Source organism: Papaver somniferum, chromosome 4 (genome assembly GCF_003573695.1).
Source record: "Papaver somniferum cultivar HN1 chromosome 4, ASM357369v1, whole genome shotgun sequence".
Taxonomy (NCBI): Eukaryota; Viridiplantae; Streptophyta; class Magnoliopsida; order Ranunculales; family Papaveraceae; genus Papaver; species Papaver somniferum.
In genome coordinates this window covers 24492977-24509610 of record NC_039361.1, presented here as the reverse complement: position 1 = coordinate 24509610, position 16634 = coordinate 24492977, and the positions used below count along the sequence as shown (strand labels likewise).

At 37.5% G+C, this 16634-nt stretch overlaps 1 pseudogene; it reads left to right on the top strand.

The window, feature by feature from the left end:
- Positions 1-2212: 2212 nt before the first annotated feature.
- On the top strand, positions 2213-4523 carry LOC113272194 (annotated as a pseudogene).
- The last annotated feature ends 12111 nt before the right edge of the window (positions 4524-16634 follow it).

Genomic DNA, 16634 nt, shown 5'->3' with positions numbered 1-16634 from the left:
GGTTTTCCAAACAATACTTCATATGGTGTTTTATTGTTTAGGATAGGCGTAGGCGTACGATTGATCAAGTACGCCGCTGTCAATGCACACTCTCCCCAAAACCGTTTCGGCAAGTTTGCTTGAAATCTTAAAGCCCGTGCCACATTCATTATATGTTGATGTTTTCTCTCAACTCTGCCATTCTGTTGTGGAGTACCTACACATGACGTCTCAAAGACTATTCCACTAGTCTTAAAATACCCACGTAATGCATTAAATTCCGTTCCATTATCACTTCTAACAATTTTAATATCTTTGTTAAATTGACGCTTCACAAGAGCAACAAATTCACGAAATATTAATTCAACTGCTGTTTTATTCTGAATTAAATAAATCCAAACACCTCTTGAAAAATCATCTACTATTGTCAGGAAATATTGAGCTCCACATGATGAACTGATCTTATAAGGACCCCATAAATCTATATGAACTAAATCAAAAATACAATTCGATTTACTCAAACTACTAGCAAAACTGCTTCTACGATGCTTTGCCCGGGGACAAATATCACAAGCATCATTATTCTTCTTAATTAATCTACTCACACCTTGCAATTTCTGCAAAACTTTTTCTGAAGGATGTCCCATACGCTGATGCCACAACTCATATGAATCTTCATGCACAGCCATAACTTCAACATGCGACACACCACAGAAAATATATAGTCCACCTTGTCTCTCAGCCACTCCAATTATCCTCCTCGTAGACCGGTCCTGTATAAGACATAATTTGTTAGTACATTGAATAATACAACTCATCTCATCAATAAGTTGTGTGACTGAAATTAGGTTACAGGTTATCTGTGGTACATAAAGGACATTTTCAAGTTTCAATCCACCAGGGAGAATCACAGTTCCAATTTTCTCAGAGTATGCATATTTTCCATCAGGCAATCCAACTGAACAGGCCCTAATATCTCTTACACTTATCATGTTAAGAAGTTCATACGTAACATGATTTGTTGCACCTGTGTCAACAATCCAGGATGTTTCATGTTTTTTACCTTGTAGATGAGAACCAGACTTTCTTGAGTTTAAAAACTCCATCACCTGTTGAACCTGTGCTGCTGTAACTCCTGCGAGACCCATTCCATCAGCTGATGACGTACCAGCACTCTCCTTTGCTGCCGAAATATGCAGGTTATGAGCACGAACAAGATTTCCTCCTTGTCCTCTACCTCCTCTTCCAGTACGTCCTCTGCCTCCAGTTCTTCCTCCTCTTCCATTCTTTGGTCTGTCTCCCCACCATTCTGGATATCCAATAATCTTAAAACAACCATCATCAGAGTGTCCTTGTCTGCTACAAGTTTTGCAGTACTTGGTGGGATCATAAGCACTATTAAGCATCCGTTGCTCAGATTGCACCTTAAAAACCATAGTATTCTCTTGCATCTCTGTAGTCACCACTCCATCTCCAATTTTCAAGCGTTCTGAGTTCACAATTGTTTGATATGCCACATCCACAGACGGCAATGGTTCTCTTGCAAGCAATTGTTCACGCAAAGAACTGTATATAGAATCTAACCCAATCAGAAAATAATGCAAGAAATCTTCGTCTCTCAACGTACTTACCTGAGACGCAATATCACATGTGCACTGTCCACACTTGCATTGGGGTATCTTCATATAAGTCACCATCTCATCCCATATTTTGTTCAATATTCCAAAATATATAGCAACTTCCTCCCTTTTCTTCTGTTTACATTCACTTAAAGATGTTTTTAGTTGGCAAATTCTTGTTCCGCTAACAACGCAAAATCTTCTCTTCAAGTGTGCCCATAATAGGCTTGCATCCTCATAATCTCCCAGAGTTGATCTCACTGACAACTCCAACGTGTTACTGATCCATGAAACCAGCGTTGATTGCACAGCTATCCTCTTCTAACTGATACGGATCTACAGGTCTTGTAACTGTTCCATCAATAAAACCAAATTTTCTCTTGGCTATTAACGATCTTCTTATGGCTCTTGCCCATTCATCATAATTATTTCCTTTCAAACTTATTGGCGTGATGATATTTCCTGGTCCATCACTCGAACCTAGGTAATATACAGGGTTCTTCTTTTGCACATCATATTCCATCGTCTTCCCTTTGGATGATTCAATTTCGCTAACCATCTTTAGGTTTGTTTTTTTTTTTTTTTTTTAGGTTTCGAACCAGGCTCTTGATGCCATGTTACGAATTTGTGTATTTTCTCTTAATCTTTAGAAAACTGATTACAAGAGTATATATATGTGCGACTCTTCTTTAGGCTAAACTAAAGAGTCCTAGAATAAACACATTTCATATCAGTCTCGGTTTCCTAGAATAAGACTCCTAGAATAAACACATTCCATATCAGTCTCGGTTTCCTAGAATAAGTCTTTCCTAGTTTATCATCTATGAGTCGTGTACATCTGAGACTTTCCTAATTAGTCTCAGATACACGTCTGTCTCAATAAGAATCATATCCGATTTGGTATAAAGGATGTGCTCAAATAGCTAGGAAAGTTTCAAGAGCTATTGGTTTATCCAACAACTCAACTGTCTACGCCATTGGCAGCCGTTCCTTTGAGAAAGCAAAAAAATTCGCCTTAGACAACAAATTACCAGATTCCGTTAAGATTTATGGGAGCTATGATGAGGTTCTTGATGACCCAAATGTCGATGCTGTATATATGCCACTCCCCACAAGCTTACACGTACGATGGGCTATCTTGGCTGCAACAAAGAAGAAACATTTGCTTTTAGAGAAACCGACGGCTTTGAATACGTCGGAGCTTGATCAAATATTGGAGGCTTGCAGGTTGAATGGTGTACAATTCATGGATGGTACGATGTGGCTCCATCACCCAAGGAGTCCTAAGATCAAAGAGCTTCTTGCGGACACCAAACTCTTCGGTAAACTCAAATCGGTAAGACATTTTTCTAAGTTTTAACGTTTTCAGCTCACTAGGTTATCACGCTTTAGGCGCCTAATCGCGCCTAAGGCACCTAATGCGATAATAATTAGAGGTAATGGCTCACTTAGGCGCCTAGCTCGCCTTTGACAACAGTGTTCTAGTACCTCAATAGATGTTTATCTTTTTAATAGAAAAGAAAGTTTCATTCCACTCGTGATTATAATCAATTACATATGTATCAATTGCATGATTTGTATGGTCTGATACCAGCTCTACTAAGAGTCGATACCAGTCCATATAAGACAAAAAAATCCTGACGATCCTGATCATTGGATCGATGGACTGGTATCAGCTCCTAGTAAAGCAGGTATCAGCCCAATAAATCGTGCTCAATTGAGCCTGTTAGCTGAGATGACCAATTGTCACACCACTCTCCAACTACTAAACTAATGAGGATTTTGCATATGCTGCAATTTCATGCGAAGCATTGTTTCCTACTATGCGAATAAAAGTGCATTTCCGGTTCTCTAAAGAGTTAAGAAAATAAACTGCATCAAGTATTAAACTACTAGTTTTCCACTTGACAGAATGTAGACTGCCATTTATTGCATTAACTACGTTGATATTGTCCCCTTCAAGATGCAGATTTGTGATTTCTTTCCTTGCTGCCCACATTATTGCTTTAAGAGCCGCTTTTCCTTTAGCTTGTTCAGCATCTAGAGAACTTCCCAGACAATGTCTTACTCTGCATTTACCTGCAGCATTTCTAATGATTAGTCTAATACTTGAAACATTATTTTGATCAAAAGCTGCATCAAAATTAATTTTAATATAATTAGAGCAAATCATTATAAATTCTTACATTAGATGATTTATTTGCATTTTTCATAGCACACCTACCATCTCCTGCCTAAATGATAGAATTCTCTTTTCTTTCTTTTGTATCTTTGTTTGGTTTAGATACACTCGACATGCACATTCTACAATGAAACTCCTGATTTCTTAGAGAACAACATTAGAGTAAAGCCAGAACTAGATGCTCTTGGAGTACTCCGAGATGTGGGATGGTACTGCATCGGAGCCATCTTGTGGGCAACCGACAACCTACTACCAAACACTGTAATGGCTCTACCAGGACCGATTCGTAATGAAGCCGGTGTCCTTATGCATGTGGCGGTTCCTTAACTTGGTTGGCTGGAAAAGAAGAAGATAATCAAGAGGAAAAAGTGGCAACGTTTTACTGCTCATTCCTCTCTAACGTGTGTCTTGACTTATCTTTACATGGTACAAATGGCACTATTCATCTCAAGGATCACATCATCCCTTGTAAAGAAAGTTCTGCTTCATTTGAATTCGCATCCGGTGCACAGTTTACAAAACTTCAATTGGGATGGACTGTGGAACCAAAGAAGATTGAGGTTGTTTCTGAGGTTCCTCAAGAAACAACAATGGTACAAGAGTTTGCTAGATTGGTGGGAAATATTAAAACCCATGGGAGCTGTCCAGAGGATAAATGGTCTGCGAGTAGTAGAAACATTCAAATAGTTATTGATGCTATTAACAAATCTCTTGACCTTGGTTGTAAGAATGTTGATATGTAAAAATTATATTCCTTAATAAAAACTTGTGCAACAAATCTTAGAGAGTACTATTCGGGGGCGGAGCCACATTGAGAGGTCGGTGTGCAATTGCACCCCCTCAAATATGAGCTTCCAAGCCTAATTTAAGCGAATCTTCCCCCATTTTAGCCATTTTAACCCTTTTGCACCCCTCAAATGTGCACTGATTGGTAACATCTCACCCATTTATAGAATTCTGGCTCCGCCCCTGGTACTATTTGATCCGTGCATCAAGATGTTTTGTGTGCCACAATCAATTAACAACACCGACTCTAATGTTTTTCTGGTTGATGAATAAGTAGTTTTTGGATTTGAGATTGAAAATCTTGGCTTCTGAAGGGGTAACTCTTTTTGACACGAAAACCTTGACATTGTTCTCTTGTATCCTGGAGGATGGCAGCTTGAATAAGCTTGACATTGTTCTCTTCTTGTATCATAAAGATGTACTTTTGGAAGATTTTCATGCCTTTCCATCTATCTAATTTCAGGAAACAAATCAATTTAATTTCTAAAACTTGTGGAAGTGACGTGAAACTTATGCGCCTTAACTTGGTGACAGTTTGACTTCCGTGGTGGAAATGTTAGTAGAAGGCTTAAAGTAGGTTTCCTATGCTAAAACGACAATAGTTTTATTTTGTTGATACAAGTTTAGTAAATCGTAGGGACCGATTTCTATTAATTTCTGTAGGATCGAGCAAGAGAGAGGAGAGCAACCGCGGAGGCAAATAAACAATTACATTGATAATCAGTTTGATGTGCATCCTTTCATGGCTTAACAACCTACTTATAGTCTCACAAACTTGACAATCACTCAAAGTATTTTCCTAATAAAAACAAACTCTTTAGAAAGCACACTTCTACAAACACAAAGAAATTCTAAACATAGTAAAACTCTAAATACAAGCAACCGACACAACTTGCTCTTCTAGTTAACTCGAACTTCCAAATATCGCACAGTGTGTCAACAACGTATGTTGATCCTGAAAAAACGGGGGTCTAACAACACCACCCAATATTTCGCTTAGCAATCTGTATGAACTAACTCCGAAACGCTTTCTAGAGAATCAACTAGACAGTCAGACTCAATCTAGGTAAAAGTATCTCAAGGAGTTAATATCTCTCTTTTGTTTTGATTCACTCAAGCTAATAGAAATCAGCGAGTCTATAATCAAACACAAGGAATAACTTGGACGGTACCAAAGACCAATGTCCAAGGATCAATCAATGACAAACAAACAACCAAAGGTTGGATTATACCAATTGATCATCTATACGCACAGCCTGTATTATTTCAATTATAAAGATAAACAATATAATGTGGAAATAGAAATAACACAGACACCAGAATTTTGTTAACGAGGAAACCGCAAATGCAGAAAAACCCCGGGACCTAGTCCAGATTGAATACACACTGTATTAAGCCGCTACAGACACTAGCCTACTCCAAGCTAACTTCAGACTGGACTATAGTTGAACCCAATCAGTCTCCCACTGATCCAAGGTACAGTTGTACTCCATACGCCTCTGATCCCAACAGGATACTGCGCACTTGATTCCTTTAGATGATCTCACCCACAACTAAGAGTTTCTACGACCCAAAATCGCAAGCTTTAACAATAAAAAAATCTGTCTCACACAGACAAGTCTATCAAAGGATCAATCTGTCCCCCACAGGAAAATCCTGAAAGTTTTTGTTCCGTCTTCTGATAATAATCAAGGTGAACAGGGACCAATTGATAATCTGGTCTTATATTCCTGAAGAACAACCTAGATTAATCAATCACCTCACAACAATCTTAATCGTATGGTAGCGAAACAAGATGTCGTGGAATCACAAATGATGAGACGAAGGTGTTTGTGATTACTTTTTATATATTTCCTATCGGAGAACTCTCACAATCTCAAGCCAATCAATATGATTGTACTGTTACGATAGAAGATGCAAGATCAGATCACACAACTACGATAAAAGTAGTATCGGTCTGGCTTCACAATCCCAATGAAGTTTTTAGGTCGTTAACCTGGTTTTAGAAGAAGAAAACCAAGGGTTAAAGGAGAATCGACTCTAGAAGAGAAACTAGTATCACACGGACGTGCGGGGATTAGTTTTATCAATGTTAAATGTCTCCTTTATATAGCCTTTCAAATCAGGGTTTTGCCTTAGTTACAAAGCAATCAATATTCAGCGTTAGATGAAAACCTGATTTAGATTCAAGCTAATATTTCTCAACCGTTAGATCGAAAACTTAGCTTGTCATACACAAATGATTGTACGCTTCTAGGTTTGTTAACCGCACCCAAATGTGCACATTGTTGGTTCAACAATAGTCTACCAAAATAGGTTAACCATATAGCTGTTCATACCAACCATGTTCTTCTTCACCATAACTAGTTCAATTGACTCAAATGAACTAGTTAAGAGAGTTGTTCAATTGCAAGGAAATCTTATGTAACTACACAAGACACAATTGAAGCAAAGATGATTTGATTCACTCGAATCGGTTCATGAACTTTAATAGCCAAGGTTTGCAAATGCATTCCTTAGTTTTCTAAGATTAAGTTCAGAAATCATCTTTAGATATATAACCTTCTCAAGTTCGCAAACTAGGTTCGCGGACTTAAGACACCGGATAGAGTTTACAAACTCCAGCAGAAATTCTCGGGTTCGAGAACTACGCCGGCTCGCGAACTGGGTTCGCGGACTTGGCTCACGCAAGTAGTTTGTCAACTCCAGCATAAATTCTCGGGTTTGAGAACTTCGGCAGTTCGCGGACTGAGTTCGCGGACTTGGCACTTTCCATACTCCCGGTTCTCTTGATCAACAAAGTTCGAGAACTTCGGTTCAAGAAATCCATTGGTTATGTAATCTAAACTCTCATTCCAATCATTGAAACATTCTTAGATGACGTTATATAGTAGTTACACTATTTCTCGTCAAAGCAATTTTCAAAGTGATTCAAATATTCATGACTTTCGTCACTAGGTAAAGATAAACTTGGTCGAAGTGAAAAGCTTACCAACACATATTTCGAGATATAGATAGGCGAGGTATACTCGGCTCGAAATACCAAATGTGTATGATCTAGTCTATATATATAGCATACGACTTTTGTCTCAAAGAGTAGGAGATAGAATAGATAGACTTTTGAGTGACAGATAAGTTCAAGTCTCCACATACCTTTTTGTCGAGAAGTTCCACCAGTTCCTTGAGTAGATCTTCTACTTGTAAGATCAATCGCCATGAAGTCCTTGAGCTCAACTACACTTACTATCCTAGTCCGAGACTTATCTATAAGAGACTAGAAATCAAGACTTATAATTTTGATCACTAACATTGACAAACATGCTTGAGATAGCAACGCATGCGAGTTTGACCGAGCAGTGCTCTAACAATCTCCCCTTTGTCAATTTTAGAGACAAAACTATCAATACATATGAAATACAAAAAATATAATGAAACTTTAGTAGATCGTATTCCACATGTATAATCTTCAACATTCCTCGAAATCTTCATCACTTCCAAGTACTCCAATGATCCCAAAGGTTGTAAGTTTAGCATCACCGTTATTGAAGATCCGTAGCTATAACAATGAGAAAGCATCGGTCTCGATCATTGTTATACAGTGTCATAGTATTATTATATAGTGTCAAAGTCCAATTGTATCACAACTTCAACAATAATACTATGGTGATATGTATCACTCCGCCTTAGTCACTACTCCATCTCACATTAAAACCACTCCCCCTTACACAATGATCCGAAAACCATATGTATTTGTAGTGTGAACTACATATTAATTCTCCCCCTTTTTGTCAATAAAATTGGCAAAGGTACAAGAACGGGATCATAATGAAATTTCCGTAAGAGACATTTCATGACTGAGAGAAAGAAACACACATCATCTTATTTAGATGCAATCATATAGCCGAAGCTAACAGCATTCATCAAGGAGTTTAAAGATACAAGATACCCCTCTAAAATTCCACAGCCGCACACCCCTCAATATATGACCATTAAGCACAAGTTCAAAAGAAATTTCCCCCATTTGATGTCATTCCCAAGGGAACAACAACGAGCGACCTTAATTTCAAGAGAAACAAAGAATTTTATTGGACACCAAAACCATGAGAATGATTTTTATATCCAAAACTCAATCAAATTATCCATAAGTAAACCCATAAATAATCTAATTGGAATACATAATCAAATTAACCACAAAAGTGATCAATTTAATTCATTGTGCTCAACATAAGTAAACTTACGGAGCAAAGACTAACATAACCATTAGAAAATGATTAAGATAGCTGTTCATATACTCAACACAAGAAAAACTCATGGAATATATGAAAACTCAACTATATTAACTACAAGAGATCCCAAAATTAATCTAATTGGAATACACAATTAAACTAATCACAAATGTAATCAATTTAATTGTAATTTGTTTTGCTTGACATAAGAGAAATTACGGAGCAATGACTAAATAACCAAACAAGATGATTAATTTAGTTCACAAATGATCAACATAAAGTATTTTATGGAACAACCAACCAAGATAATCAAAATTTAATCAACTTAGTCGTATCGTGCTCAACATAAGACACATTACGGAGCCTCATGGTAATACAAAAAGGATGGATCAATGAAGATCTATACCGTGGAATACACAAGGATTCATTCTTTTGCACAAGCATATACAATAGCAATAATCCTTGGATACAAAAGATTTTAACCTATCTTCCGTCAAGGGTTGACAATATAGGCTTAACTTTTGTATATGTCAAAAGTCTATTCATTCTTAAATCAATAGATGAATATCGATCATGAACGACTTTACTTTTGACAAAATACGGGACAACAAAGTTCACGGACGTAAACACGAATATCCCATAATAAGTTGCAATATAAAAAAATCAAAAATGTTGCAAAACATCATCCTCTAAATAGTTTTAGAATTTTAAACTAAAAAATCTAAAAACAAGAAGATGAAAATAATAGTTATGTGTAGTCACAATCATCGCTATTTAAATCACTAGTTATTCTTCCAACTAAGCCAAAAAAACGACTTACTAGGCATAGTAGATTTTCCTCAAGGTATCTACGGAAAACTCCTTCTCATTATTGAAAAATCCATTGATAATGGGATCGTTCATTTCTTCCAACTCTTTGGGAATAACCGTCAACATACTGAGTTCTCTTTTCAGTTTACGCACGGTGTTCGTTGTTAAAGATATCATCTGTTCATAGTGAATGATCTCTTCCAAAGATGAAGTGATTTGAGATTTTAAGTCGTTTCTTTTGTTGATGAACTATTTTACCAGGTTCCTGAAACTATCATCACACTGATAAAAGGATACAAACCAGTTTGAGGAAGGATTTTTACCATTAATTACAGTCTTCACTTTCTTCACCCTTGTGGATGAGATTCATGTACACCGCCGTACGTTAGATGTTTCAACTGCATTCCTGCTTGCGCTACCTCTAGTCACAGGAGCCATGAAACAGTATTCCTTTTGAAAATCACAACGTTTATGAACTGCTCCAAACCCTAGACAAGGGTCCCTTTAGTTTTAAAGAATCCTTATTTATTTTGATCAAGACTTACCAAAAAACTACTTGAGACAAAAGGACGCAACAAACCCCATCTTCTCAAGTTAAGAATGAGGATGCGAACGTCTAGGATTAGTAGGAGACGTTGTGAGCAAAAGGCTCCCCTTGTTTATCACTTTGTGAAATTTCAAGGTTTGCTACGTGAGTAGAGATCCTCCCCTTTTTGATTATGAAAAAACCTGTTTCCAAGGGATTATGATTCAACAGCACAAGACATTCTACTGGAACTAACGGTTCATCACATACAAAAGGTTTAGTTCATGAGGATCCTTGATCAACAATGCTGGCATTATCAGAACCAATAACATTGATATTGAACTGACATGGTACAAGATCCCACACGGTTTGTCTGTGAAATTGATCCAACTCTTCATGCATTGCTTTTTCCCAAAAAAAAAATATTCAGAGTTTTATCAGGATTTCCTGGTTCAATTTGTGGATAATAACCACCAATCTGAAGACGTCCTTTTGTTCTTGATATAGGCTTTAACTTTTAAAGTTGATAGATGATACACACAATGGAGAGTCGCCTATCACATGTAGAAAAAGGCTACAACTACTGTCACGACACCATTGGACGGAAGGTGTAGGACTAGAAACAAGATTACCCATACCATCAGTATTTTTCTGTTTAGAATTTTCTGATGGTTTTGTACGTTTTTTTAGAGTAGCAAAAGATCGTTTAGTTTTCTTACAAGGATTACTCGCAATCTTCAAACTCTTCAAAAGTGACGTACATACTTGTTGAGGTTGATTTGACGAACAACAATATGGGATAAAACCTTGATGTTTGTCTGAGTAGTTCCTAGTCATATTAGTTTTCTTATCAACCGATCATTGATTATTATCTGAATAGTGACTATTCTTTGGAGAGGAACAACTGGATTTTCTCAGATTCACTGAGAGACTCTTACTGGATAGCATATCCTTAAGAATTGCAATTTCTGCAACAAGACCAGAGTAGATCTGGATTTGTTCATCCAACTTTTTTTGAAGAGTGACCAGTTTATCAGACCTTTTTCTACGGTTGTTTTTTAATTCTGGTGAAGCGTCAATTGAGACTTATGATCCATATAGTCAAATCGCTACAAACACAGACTTTTGAGGTCTTAAACGTGTTTGCCTGCTATGATACCAATTGAAAAAGCGGGGGTCTAACAACACCACCCAATATTTCGCTTAGCAGTCTGTATGGACTAACTCTGAAACACTTTCTAGAGAATCAACTAGACAGTCAGACTCAATCTAGGTAAAAGTATCTCAAGGAGTTAATATCTCTCTCTTTTTTTGATTCACTCAAGCTAATAGAAATCAACGAGTCTATAATCAAACACAAGGAATAACTTGGACGGTACCAAAGACCAATGTCCAAGGATCAATCAATGACAATCAAACAAAGGTTGGATTATACCAATTGATGATCTATATGCACAACCTGTATTATTTCAATTATAAAGATAAACAATATAATGCGGAAATAGAAAATAACACAGACACCAGAATTTTGTAAACGAGGAAACCGCAAATGCAGAAAAACCTCGGAACCTAGTCCAGATTGAATACACATTGTATTAAGCCGCTACAGACACTAGCCTACTCCAAGCTATCTTCAGAATGGACTATAGTTGAACCCCAATCAGTCTCCTACTGATCCAAGGTACAGTTGTACTCCCTACGCCTCTGATCCCAGCAGGATACTGCGCACTTGATTCCCTTAGTTGATCTCACACACAACTAAGAGTTTATACGACTAAAAATCGCAGGCTTTAACAATAAACAAATCTGTCTCACATAGACAAGTCTATCAAAGGATCAATTTGTCTCCTACAGAAAAACCCTAAAAGTTTTTGTTCCGTCTTCTGATAATAATCAAGGTGAACAGGAACCAATTGATAATCTGGTCTTATATTCCTGAAGAACAACCTAGATTAATCAATCACCTCAAAAAAATCTTAATCATATGGTAGCGAAACAAGATGTCGTGGAATCACAAATGATGAGACGAAGGTGTTTGTGATTACTTTTTATATCTTTCCTATCGGAGAACTCTCACGATCTCAAGCCAATCAATATGATTGTATTGTTACGATAAAAGATGCAAGATCAGATCACACAACTACGATAAAAGTAATATCGGTCTGGCTTCACAATCCCAAGGGTTAAAGAAGAACCGACTCTAGCAGAGAAACTAGTATCACACAGACGTGTGGGAATTAGTTTTCTCAATGCTAAATGTCTCCTTTATATAGCCTTTAAAATCAAGGTTTTTCCTTAGTTACAAAGCAATCAATATTCATCGTTAGATGAAAACCTAATTTAGATTCAATCTAATATTTCTCAACTGTTAGATCGAAAACTTAGCTTGTCATACACAAATGACTGTACGCTTCTAGGTTTGTTAACCGCACCCAAATGTGTACATTGCTGGTTCAATAATGGTTTACCCAAAGAGGTTAACCATATAGCGTTTCATACCATGTTCTTCTTCACCATAACTAGTTCAATTGACTCAAATGAACTAGTTAAGAGAGTTGTTCAATTGCAAGGAAATCTTATGTAACTACACAAGACACAATTGAAGCAAAGATGATTTGATTCACTCGAATCGATTCATGAACTTTAATAGCCACGGTTTGCAAATGCATTCCTTAGTCTTTTAAGATTAAGTTCAGAAATCATCTTTAGATATATAACCTTCTCAAGTTCGCATACTAGGTTCGCGGACTTAAGACACCGGATAGAGTTTACAAACTCCAGCAGAAATTCTCGGGTTCGAGAACTACGTCGGTTCGCGGACTGGGTTCACGGACTTGGCTCACTCAAGTAGTTTGTCAACTCCAGTAGAAATTCTCGGGTTGAGAACTTCGGCAGGCAACGGACTTGGAACTTGTCGTACTTCCGGTTCTCTTGATCAACAAAGTTCGAGAACTTTGGTTCAAGGAATCCATTGGTTATATAATCTAAACTCTCATTCCAATCATTAAAACATTCTTAGAGGACGTTATATAGTTGTTACACTATTTCTCGTCAAAGCAATTTTCAAAGTGATTGAAACATTCATGACATCCGTCACTAGGTAAAGATAAACTTGGTCGAAGCGAAAAGCTTACCAACACATATTTCGAGATAAAGATAGGCGAGTATACTCGGCTCGAAATACCAAATGTGTATGATCTAGTCTATATATATAGCATACGACTTTTGTCTCAAAGAGTAGGAGATAGAATAGATAGACTTTTGAGTGACAGATAAGTTCAAGTCTCCACATACCTTTTTGTCAAGAAGTTCCACCGGTTCCTTGAGTAGATATTCTACATGTAATATCAATCGCCATGAAGTCCTTGAACTCAACTACACTTAATATCCTAGTCCGAGACTTAGCTATAAGAGACTAGAAATCAAGACTTATAGTTTTGATCACTAACATTGATAAACAAGCTTGAGATATCAACGCATGCGAGTTTGACCGAGCAGTGCTCTAACATATCCAACTTGACTGCGTCAACTGCAGTAGTTGATCCACTTGGACTGGATCAACATCATATGTTGATCCACGAACCAAATCACCATATCTTGGTTTAACTTCCAACATCCTCCCTTAAACCAAGATATCATTCAACGAGAATTCCGTGACCCTCTTATTCCATTGATAAACGTTTGCACGTCCTTGTCTTTTCTCATTTACCATTCCTCTTCTTCCATCGATAAACGTTAACACACTCTTGTCTTTTCTCATACCAGAATTATGTCATCATTATCAAACTCAATTCACAAACCTCTTTTCTTCCTTCACGTTCTTTTTTATCGCAGCGGAACACCATCTTTAACAAGATAGAAACACCTTGATGTGCTCTGTTCAACTTGCTAACCAATTTTTTAACTCATCACCGAGCATTGTATCTCACCCTTCAACTTTCTTCACTGAGCATTGTAGCTCAAACTTATCTCTTGTTTACCCAATTCACTTGCAGGATTTCTACTCAACTCTTCAAATTCCACACTGGAATTTCTTAACTTCTCTAGCCAAATCCCCACTGGGATTGCTTCACACAACTCTAGCCAAATCCCCACTGGGATTGCTTCACACAACTCTAGCCAAATCCCCACTGGGATTGCTTCACACAACTCACGATGACAACCTTGTGACGTCTCTTATCTTCAATCTCTCATCACCACCTGGTGATTACTTCTCATTCTTCACAACCTTGTTGTTGTTCCTTCTTTTTTTCTTTATTTCTTTGTTCCAGTCACGCTATTGTTACGAAACCTTCACACTTCTTTTCTTTTCAAGATTCTCTCACAATCTTTCTCTTGTTACGCTTCTGCCACAAGCGATAACTAACACAAAGTCTGCCACACTTTGTAGGATTTCCAAGTTTCTGCCACAAACTCTTCAACCACTATGTTTGAGCTTAACATGATACCATCCTCCCTTGAGCTCAAACATAAAAACCCAACTTACCTTGTCATTCTAAGTCTCTGAATTCGATCAACTTAATCAAATTGTACCAGTCCTGACTGCAATACCAGCTTTGACCTCTATCAAACTGTACCAGTCCTCTTGACTGCAATATCAGCTTTGATCCTCTATCAAACTATACCAATCCTCTGACTGCAATATCAACTTTGATCCTATTGCGATCTATTTCGAATCCATGACTTAACCCTTCGAATCAACCTCTCACCCATAGCTTCTTCACCTTCTAAAATCAACCAATGCTCTGCCACAACAACCCTTGCTTACTACCTCAACAAACATCAAATCTACTTTCTGCAATGCCTCTGTCAGAAAACTGTCACACTTCTCCGCTGTTATAACCTTTTGTCACGCTTTTTTTCATAAACTGTGACACTTTCTTCTGTTACGCTTCTGTAACAAATCTTCAATAATACTTTACTGTGACATCCTTTTGTAACAACTCTTGTGTAACAATTCTATAACTGTAATTGTTTTTTGTAACACCTAAACTGTCACAAACTTTCAATAACACTTTTTTTTTTGTGAAACCCTAACACTCGTAGTACCACCTTCTCTAACTGATGGCACCAGATCATTATCAACCTTCTACATCTTCCTCAGCGTCATCGTTTTGATCACTTGTAATCACCAAGAACGAATGGTTATCATCACAGACTCCATCGTCTTCGACAACATCTTCTCTTTTCATCTCATTAGGGTTCATCTCTGCGTTCTCACAAAACAGATTTGATCCACATCATCTTCATATCGCTCGCAGCAACGTCATCTTCTATGTTCAAACTTTCACAGTCATCTCCATCTTCGTTCTGTGCCTGACTTCTCAACAGCACAATGTCTTCTTGTTTTAAATCTCAAAATTTTTTAAACCATATTTTCTTACGTTCATGGCTCACATGCGATGAACCTGGCAGACGACTTGCTTCATCAGTACTCCATCTCTGTAACTATATACCCTCAATCTTCAATTTGGAAACCCTCACTTCTTTCATATCTCCGATAGCATCTTCTTTACTTCTCACCGATTTGAGTTTTAAGACAACCCAAATTTTCGAGTTTGCCAACGAATACCCCTTCAAACTTTTGGCAAACAACCAACGCGATATGGCAGCAGTAGCACAAGAAACCTTCTTCTCAGCTAAAAACTTTGCGCAACCTTTTTTAACGCCTTCACGAACAAACCCAAAAAAAGCTCCAGCTGGACCTTTCTGACCACCTTGCCTTCGTACTCATCTCAGCAATCCTTCTCGAATACTCATCAAAAACACCGGCATCACTTTCTTCTTTTTTTATTGTGTTCTTCTCCAAACCCTAACGTCTTCTTCCCAGCAACTTTTGAAAACAAATCTCTATCACCGAAAAACTAAAGACTTCTTCGACTTTCTCTCCTTCTCCTCTCCCTTCCTCTCACCTTGCTCTGATACCAAATTTAGGATCGCGCAAGAGAGAGGAGAGCACACGCGGAAGCAAATAAACGACTAAATTGATCATCAGTTTGGTGTACATTCTCTCATGGCTTAAAAACCTACTTATAGTCTCACAAACTTGACAATACTCAAAGTACTTTCCTAGTAAAAAAAACTCTAAATAAAGCACACTTCTAGAAACACAAAGAAACTCTAAACATAGTAAAACTCTAAATACAAGCAACCGACACAACTTTCTCTTCTAGTTAACTCGAACTTCCAAATATCGCACAGTGTGTCAACTGCGTATGTTGATCCAACTTGACTGCGTCAACTGCACTAGTTGATCCACTTGGACTGATGTTGATCCACGAACCAAATAACCATATCTTGGTTTAACTTCAACATCCTCCCTTAAACCAAGATATCATTCAACGAGAATTCCGTGACCCCCTTCTTCCATTGATAAACGTTTGCACGTCCTTGTCTTTTCTAATTTACCATTCCTCTTCTTCCATTGATAAACGTTAACACTCTCTTGTCTTTTCTCATACCAGAATTCCGTCATCATTATCAAACTCAATTCACAAACCTCTTTT